The sequence below is a fragment of the Pseudophryne corroboree genome, chromosome 7 (genome assembly GCF_028390025.1).
Source record: "Pseudophryne corroboree isolate aPseCor3 chromosome 7, aPseCor3.hap2, whole genome shotgun sequence".
Classification (NCBI taxonomy): domain Eukaryota; kingdom Metazoa; phylum Chordata; class Amphibia; order Anura; family Myobatrachidae; genus Pseudophryne; species Pseudophryne corroboree.
The window spans coordinates 65,771,988-65,781,886 of NC_086450.1; positions in this window are offsets into that span (position 1 = coordinate 65,771,988).

The window sequence follows — 9,899 nt, forward strand, 5'->3', positions numbered from 1 at the left end:
TATCCACGTGGACTACGATTGGAACGGTAAAGTGTGCCGAGCGAAGCAGTAGCGGAGCGAAGGCACCATGCCCGAAGCATGGCGAGGGGACGCGGTGCACTAATTTGGGATCCCGGTCACTCTACGAAGAAAACGACACCCAAAAAAAAATCCTCATGTCGACCTTTAGACCTGTCGACCTAGCACATGTCGACCTAGAAACCCTGTCGACCTTCCATCCATGTCGACCTATAGTGTCGACCTATATACTGTCGATTTGATGAACCACACCCCCGCTCACACCTTTATTAAAGTCTGGGAACCCTGGACTTTTTATTTCAATATATCCCCTGCATTTTCATGATTTGTTCCTTGCCCTCTTTCTCTACCTATACTCATAACCTAGTGAAGGTTTTTACATTTCCCTAATTGCTCATTGGACCGGTTGGGTTATCTTTTCCCCTACCCCCCTTACCCTTCTTAGCATCCTTCTCTACATTCCTGCCTTCCTCCTCTTTTTTCTTTCATTCTCACATTTTCTCTTTGCTCTTTATTCAAATTAGTTCTCCTCTTTTCCAAAAAAAACACAAAAGAGATGCTTATGTATATATTTTTTTATTGAATTTATTTCTCCAATTGATATTATACACCTATTGCTACTTTATTAATGCCAAGTTATTATGATTTGTGATGTCACTCTGTTGGATGTCATCTTGAGACCTCTGCGTAGGTCACTTTTTTCATTTTTGTGTATCATCTCGCTCAGTGGTCGAAGTGGAAGTTTTGAATTGGGGGTATGCAAAAGTCAAGGATGTAATTATGCGCTCGCGCTCCAGAAAAGGGGGTGTGGTCACCCAAAAAGGGGGTGTGGTCACCCAAAAAGGGTGCGGGGTCACCCAAGAGGGGGCATGCCCCGTGTAGTAGAACCCCTTATACTATGTAGTACTGGTGCCCCTTTCACTTTATAGCACACGGTACAAGCCGAAATTCACATTGTAGCACACTGAATGAGCCGAAATTCACATTGTAGCACACTGAGTGAGCCGACATTCACATTGTAGCATACTGAAAGAGCCGAAATTCACAATGTAGCACAATGAGTGAGCCGAAATTCACATTATAGCACACTGAATGAGCCGAAATTCACATTGTAGCACACTGAATGAGACAAAATTCACCTTGTAGCACACTGAATGAGCCGAAATTCACCTTGTAGCACACTGAATGAGCCGAAATTCACATTATAGCACACTGAATGAGCCGAAATTCACCTTGAAGCACACGGAATGAGCCGAAATTCACATTATAGCACACTGAATGAGCCGAAATTCACATTGTAGCACACTGAATGAGCCGAAATTCACATTGTAGCACACTGAATGAGCCGAAATTCACCTTGAAGCACACTGAATGAGCCGAAATTCACATTGTAGCACACTGAATGAGCCGAAATACACATTATAGCACACTGAATGAGCCGAAATTCACCTTGTAGCACACAGAATGAGACAAAATTCACCTTGTAGCACACTGAACGAGCCAAAATTCACCTTGTAGCACACTGAATGAGCCGAAATTCACATTGTAGCACACTGTATGAACCGAAATTCACATTATAGCACACTGAATGAGCCGAAATTCACCTTGTAGCACACTGAATGAGACGAAATTCACCTTGTAGCACACTGAACGAGCCAAAATTCACATTATAGCACACTGAATGTGCCGAAATTCACATTGTAGCACACTGAATGAGCCGAAATTGTGACAGCAGGGACAGCCAGAGTGACGACAGCGAGAGAGACAGTGACGACAGAAAGAGAGACAGGGAGAGAGACAGTGACGACAGGGAGAGTGAGAGTGACGACAGGGAGAGAGAGTGACGACAGGGAGAGAGAGTGACGACAGGGAGAGAGAGAGAGAGTGACGACAGGGAGAGAGAGAGAGACGACAGGGAGAGTGACGACAGGGAGAGAGACAGAGATGACAGGGAGAGAGAGAGTGACGACAGGGAGAGTGACGACAGGGAGAGTAGTGACAGTGATGACAGGGAGAGTGGTGACAGTGACGACAGGGAGAGTGATGACAGGGAGAGTGACGACAGGGAGAGTGACGACAGGGAGAGTGACGACAGTGACGACGGGGAGAGTGACGACAGTGACAGCAGGGAGAGAGGTGACAGCAGGGGAACATTACCTAATTTGTTGCTGGCAGCAGTGATCGGTGGGCTGCTGGCGACGTCGGGCGGCTCGTGGCTGGCGGCTGGTGAGCGGGGGCGGCGGGCGGCTGGCAGCGGTGAGCGGTTGTGAGTTAATACAGCGCTCTACACAGCCGATGGCCGCCGCGCAAGGACAGGGAGCACCATGTGCAGCAGGATGGCCACTTCCCTCGCCTCCAGTTCATGGGCTCATTTCCGGGTCAGTGGAAGAAGTGGCGGTATTCTTGCCAATACAATTATCTTTAATAAAATAAAAAGCCTACAGTAACCAAAATAACAGAGCGTTACACAGCGGCATATAGAAGAGCATCTCTGAATGCACAGCAGGTAGAATATTGAGGTGGATAGTCTACAGCAGCAGCAGACCGCACCAGGTTCCACTCCTGTCAGCTAAGAATAGGAAACAGGCTACAGTGGCCACAAAGCTGGACAGTTAAAAACTAATAATACGTTGCTGTATGTATGGATTTCTGCTGTGACGTGCAGATGATACGTCAGGATTTTGAGTGCTGGGGCTGCCGCTGGAGTCTCTGCCAGCCGGCCAGCCCCGGTTACAGTGGGGTCTATTTACTAAGCCTTCAATGGAGATAAAGTGGATGGAAATAAAATACCAGCCAATCAGCTCCTGTCATTTTTCAAGCACAGCCTGTAACATGTCAGTTAGGAGCTGATTGGCTGGTACTTTATTTCCATCCACTTTATCGCCATCCACAGCTTAGTAAATAGACCGCAATGTCCCGGCGGCGGAGGAGAGCGGGGTCTGCGGCTGTAGGGATCGATGGGCAGCCCTGGCAATAATGTCCTGGGGGTGTGGGTTGGAGAGGGGGGCTGCGGCTGCAGAGTGGTTTCTGCAGCCGGAGAGACTCGGACGGCAATAAGGTGCCGGCAGGGGGTCGGGGTGGTTGCAGCTGCGGAGCTCCATTCTGCAGCCGGCAGACTGAGCAGGAAATTATCGCTTCCCGAAAAAGTGACTTCGCAAAAAGTTCAGTTTTACGGGAGTGATAATTTTATGATGGTGGCATGATGAATCCTGGAAAAAATTGTGTGAGAATTTAAAACGAAAAATTCTCATTGCACATTCATGCTGAATATGCTCCCTAGTCTACCCATAATCCAGTAACTACTTCCAGCATGATAATTGGCCATGCCACAAAGCACACATCATCTCATTGTGGTTCCATGAACAGGAAATTGAGTTCAGTGTGCTTGAGTGGTCTCCAAAGTCACCAGATCCCAATCCACAAGAACACCTTTGGTATGCCGGGAATTTGAGCATGAGTGTGCAGCTTCCAAATCTGCAGCAATGCAGCAAAATACGTGATGCTATCTTTCATCACAGACTCAGAACCTTTAACCACTTAATTGGCTAATATTTTTTCCAAAAAATGTCCCCAAAATATATATTTATATATTTATGTTAATATTATACAATTTTGTAAATTGCAGCTATTTAAAGCATGGATCAATACAATTTTTTTAACCAAATATGCAAAATTAAGTTTAAATAGTTTTATAGTTTAAAAAATGGGGTGTGACGGAGCAACAATGATCTGCAGGCTGAAGCTGCAGGAATGGAGCCGTGGCATAGCGGGGGTAGGGGGGGACCAGGTGGCCAGAGCAGGACAGAGTGGTTAGCGGGATAGGGTGGAGTTGGGGGCAGAGGCTGATTGAGGTGTCCAATATACTCTTTTATACATATTACATGTACATATGCAACACTGCAGCTGCCTAATGATGTGTCTGATCACACACACTGTAGGGGAGGACCCATGGCCAGCACCAGGCGGGGAGAGTCTTTGAAGTGCCCAATCACTGTGGGCAGAGCAACAGCTGCACGACTGCAGAGCTAGAAAAAAGGGGGGTGCCCTGCACTGCAGCTGCCAAGTGATGCTGGGTTGCCTGATCCCATGATGCCGCCAAGGTTCAGCCTTTCCTCACCCCCAGCACCAACCATGAAGCTGTAATCGTCCACTACACCTCCTGTATCCCCCTAGCGTGAATCCGCACCTCCTGCACTCTTCTCCCATGTCACGCCAATAAGCACTTCCCATCCCCACTCATCTCCGCTGAAGGTCTCATGAATTGGCAACTCCCTTACCCCCTGTCACGATCCGGGTATCTGGACGCCATTACTTACCCTTCAGATGCCTCCTAAGGCTGGCTCAGCGTTCCAGGACCGGATCCCGCTGTTCCTGAGTTTCCACATGCAGAATGTCAGAGTGGTGATTTCATCAGGCGCGGCCTCCGCTGTGCCCGCGTGGTTAAATGTGCGCTTGTCAGTCTGGCGTCTCCTGTCTCCTGTGGCCGGCGTCGCCATTACTGTTTCAATTCTCACATGGATTACAAACCAGGCTTCCCTCCAAGTGTCTGCATGGGCGCAGCCATCTTGGATTTTGTCATCTGATTATTTTCACCAATCTGCTGTCTGTATTGTTGATTTGCATAATTGCCTAGCCAACCCCTTCCTTGCTGCAGGTATAAGTATGCTGTGCCTGAGCAAGGAAGGCATCAGTGCTTTGGTTGTCTAACCTAGTTCCAGTTTGTCTCTCTCCTGTGGTTGTCTTCCAGGTTCCAGCTCCTGTCTCCAGACTTCTGCTATAGAGACCCGCACCAGCATTCCATCTGCGGTGTAGCCTGACTCTCCGATCCATTCTGGACTCACCTGTTTCCAGCTCAAACAATCACCTGCTTCCAGCCCAGCTTCCAGCAGTGTATAGCTTCTCTTAAAGGGCCGGTGTCCTTTTCTGCAGTTTACCACTCTCCACCGGTATTATTATTTCACCGCTCTCAAACTCCAAACTTCATTATTATTTCACCGCTCTCAAACAATCACCTGCTTCCAGCCCAGCTTCCAGCAGTGTATAGCTTCTCTTAAAGGGCCGGTGTCCTTTTCTGCAGTTTACCACTCTCCACCGGTATTATTATTTCACCACTCTCAAACTCCAAACTTCATTATTATTTCATCGCTCTCAAGTTCGTTTATTATTTAACTGGTTCCAGCCAGTATCCACTCCGTACCAACAACAGTCTGGTTCCAGCCAGTATCCACAGCAGCCGTTTTACCTTCAGCAGCCCAGCCTTTCCTGGAACATCAGCTGGTACGATCCTGGGTTCTCTCCATTGCTACAGTCAGGCCTGGTAAAGACTTTCCAACTAGAAGATTATAAGAACTGTCTCACACTACCAGTGCCCTGTGGCCCTTGCCACCCTGTAGTACCCAGGAATTGTATTTATCCTCTGTTGACTTTTATGTTTCCTTTTACTGCTGCTGTGTTACGGAGTTTGTCATAATAAACATCATTGACTTTTATCCTGGTTGTCGTGGTCACGCCTTCGGGCAGTTATTCTACATGTTACTTACATGTCTAGGGGTCTGATACAACCTCCCAGGTTCCGTTACATCTCAGCCCCTACAACTGAGGCTGCCTCCCGTCAGCTCAGGCCCTCAGTTGTGACACCCCCCTTCCTCAATGGAGGTCCCACGAATCTGCAATGTGGAGGCAGTGGCGTGTCCAGGAACAGGTGAGCAGTGTCTTTGAAGTGACTGAGAGGTCTATTCATGAAGCAGTGAAAAGAGTGGAGAAGTGAGCTGGCGGAGAAGTTGCCCATGGCGACCAATCAGCATTGATGTAACATTTATAATTTGCATACTATAAAATGATACAGAGCAGCTGATTGGTTGCCATGGGCAACTTCTAACTTCTCCACTGGCTCACTTCTCCACACTTTCACTGCTTCATGAATAGACCCCTGAGGCAGAGACGCGGATGCACTGTGACTGTAGAGCTGTGGGGAGGGTGCAGCGATCTGCCTGGTCACTGAGATAGCAGTGATTGGGACAACTGGGGAGCAGTCATGGGTGCAGGGGGACCAGGAGGTCCCTCTTGGATTGGTGGCTGCTGAAACAATATCTTACAGCATCCGCCTAGTGGGTATTTGTGATTGGTCACATCAGATGCATGCATGTCTGGGAAAGCACAGCCTGGTGAGGTCGCATATGATGAGACCACGCAAGCCAAGTGGTTAAGGAATGTCCAGCACATTATTAAATCCATGTCACAAAGAATTCAGGGGGTTCTAGGTGTAGGTGAAGGAGACATTCCCAGTGCTGGAAAGGTGTATCTAATAAAGTGGCCACGGACTGTATATGACTGAAGCTCCATCATGAGTTCAAACTAAAAGGAAACTTGAGGCAGTAGCATAGTTTTCATATTAAACTGAATCTCTAGCTTCTCATATTTGCAGAGTGGCACTGGCATTCTTACTGGTGACCAGTGATGACCATCCACAGCTCTGCCATCGATGGTTCATGGGTTTCACCATCAGTAATTGACCATCAAAGGATGGGCTATGTACATGTACAAACGAAGGACATGCACATTGGGGGTAATTCCGAGTTGATCGCAGAAGCAAATTTGTTAGCAGTTGGGCAAAACCATGGGGGTAATTCCAAGTTGATCGCAGCAGTAATTTTGTTAGCAGTTGGGCAAAACCATGTGCACTGCAGGCAGGGCTGTTTCTAGCCAATTTGGCTCCCAGTGCGAGATTTAAAAATGCGCCCCCCCATGACATAAAAAATGTGCCCCCCCCCCCCCCCACACACACACACGCACCTAGATAAAAAAAAAACTTGCGCGCGCACCCGGCAAGGGAGCGTGGCCTCATCTAAATGGGTGTGGCCTCGTCTGAAAAGACTACCTCACAATCCAGTTTTTGACCCTGCTCCAACAGATCACGACCACCACAGGAAAAAAAAATTGTACCATATTAAGCCCCACACAGTAATGCCCCCTGCACCATATTATGCCACACACCGCAATGCCCTTGATACATTAAATCCCCACACTATGGCAGGCAAGAGTCCCCATTTCACACATTACGGCAGGTGTCCCCATTTTACACATTGAGAGAGAGAGAGAGAGAGAATACTTACAGAGGCGATTACCGCTCTTCAGCCTGCCTCACCAGTCGCTCCTGGCGCCGGCCTTTCCGTCTTCCTAACTTGAATCCCCCTCTGTACTCCGCTCGGGGGGAGTGTAGCGTCGTGACGGGGTTGCGTCGTGACGTAATGACGCAACCGCGTCATTCCGTGAAACTCCACCCCCCGAGCGGGTTACTAGGGGAGAAATAGGAGGGGGAAGCAGGGAGCCACAGTTAGTGCCGCGGCGGGCGCCCAGTGCGGTTGCACTGCTCGCCTGCCCCAAGAAACGGCCCTGACTGCAGGGGAGGCAGATATAACATGTGCAGAAAGAGTTAGATTTGGGTAGGTTATTTTATTTCTGTGCAGGGTAAATACTGGCTGCTTTATTTTTACACTGCAAATTAGATTGCAGATTGAACACACCACACCCAAATCTAACTCTCTCTGCACATGTTAAATCTGCCTCCCCTGCAGTGCACATGGTTTTACCCAACTGGTAACAGAATTCCTGCTGTGATCAACTTGGAATTACCCCCCATGTGCACTGCAGGGGAGGCAGATGTAACATGTGCAGAGAGAGTTAGATTTGGGTGGGGTGTGTTCAAACTGAAATCTAAATTGCAGTGTAACAATAAAGCAGCCAGTATTTACCCTGCACAGAAACGAAATATCCCACCCAAATCTAACTCATTCTGCACATGTTATATCTGCCTCCCCTGCAGTGCACATGGTTTTGCCCAACTGCTAACAAATTTCCTGCTGCGATCAACTCGGAATTACCCCCATAGTGGGGCTGCAGTCATCAGGGGTCGGACACCTATGTTTTACCAAAACACTCACCAATGCCAGGAGGGGGCCGGGATTGTCTGCTTACACCCTGTCGAAGGTGCGCTTCCAGCTTCCTTCGCCCGGTGTGTGTATATAACGTGTGTGTATGAGTGTGATGTGTGTACATAAAATGTATGTGTGTATATGACTTGTGTGTGTGACATGAGAGCAGCCTGGCAGCAGTGGCTTGTAGAATGCCAGGGCAGACTATATGTGTGAATTAAAATCCACATCAGATTGGACTGCGCATTTCCTGTAGTGTTTATTTTCAGTGCAGACTAGTCTTTTTTTCTGAAAGGGGACAAACCGTGCAGTGGCGTCACAAAGGGGGTGCGGGGGGTTGCGGCTTGCACCCGGGTATCACCCGCCTAGGGGTGACACCAAATTGCCGGCTCTCAGTGACAGGAGCCAGGTGCTGCACTGTAACATTACGTGCAGCAAGTCAGATCTGCAGGCACGCCAGTCTCTGCGGGCTCGGGGATTGTTATGCCTAGCCACACCCCCTCCCGCAAAGCCATGCCCTGTACACAAAGTCATGCTCCTTTGGCAGCCGCTCCGGGTGCACTATAGGTTAGTGACGCCCCTGGACCCGGGAATTTCCCAGGTCAGATGCTTGATGGTGAGTGAGTGCTCCAATGCTCCATCCTAGGATGCAGGTCGAATGACTACTGCAGCAGGAGGTGTCTGTTTGCAATAGACGCCTCCTGCTGCAGCACCGTACAATCTATCAGTCCTGCTCCCAAGGAAGAGGCAGTGAGAGCAACTTTAGTAAAGTTACTGCATATGTTTTCACTTTGCTATTAAATCTTTGCAGGAATGTGATCTTATTGGAGCCATTGTCTCAGCAATAGAATCTTGATAAATAGCATATAAAAATATGTTCTAATCACTCAACGGGGCTGATTCTGAGGTGGACACGTTTCTGATGTTTACACTAAACATCGATGTTTTAAGATCTGCGCATGCCCAGAAGCCGGACTGCGCATGTTCCCATCAGGGCAGTGGCGTATCTATAATGGGTCCAATGCACAAGGGCCCCTGGATCCAGAAGGGGCCCACACTGCGCCCATATATTGTATACTTACCTTTCTGGTGTTCTCTGTGTGAGGGCCCCTCCTCTTCCATAGCCGGCAGCGCTGTTAGCGCTCTGAGCACAGAGCCAGAGTCTACAGCGCTTGCGCAGGTCTCTGGAAAAATAGCCAATGCGCCATTTTCCCGGACACCTGCACAAGCGCTGTTGTCTCTGGCACTGTGCCAGAGTCTCTAGTGTTCAGAGCGCTAACAGCGCTGCCGGCTACGGAAGAGGAGGGGGCCCTCACACGGAGACTGCACACGGGTCCCCTCCTCCGTAGATACGCCCCCTGCATCTGGTGCTGCAATGTCATTCACAGTGCCCTAAAAGCCGCAGCATGATTGATCTATTTGCAGTAAAGCACGGCACGGCAGTGTTCGTGCCATCACTCTGCTCTTACATGAGGTCCTTCAGCACAGCCCTGAGCTCAGTGATCTTACACACCCCTTTCCTTGTGTACATTTCCACTGACAGCAGGGCAGATCATTACGCAATATAGGAGCACTGATATGCTGAATGTTCTAGATCCTGAGTGCTGAGTAGTACTAGTAGTAGAACAGGCGATTTACATACAAGGAGGTGTTTCTGCCTATGTCAAGCAGAATTGTCAGATCTACTGTGACTGAGCTAACTGTGGGACTGATTCAGCCTTGGTCACATATGACGATGCTGCGGAGTCACAGGGTGCATGTCTCGCGATCGTGCTGCAGCTCTGGTTACACGCCCTCTGACTGACAGACTGCAGATGTTTCAAGGCGAAGATGGGGAACTTTCCAATAAACGGGGGGGTCAGCCCTATTTTCTGAGCATGCCGAAGTCGAGGGCCCTCCCCCTCCTCTAAGGATCAGGATCCAGTCTGTGCACTTGATTTATACATTATC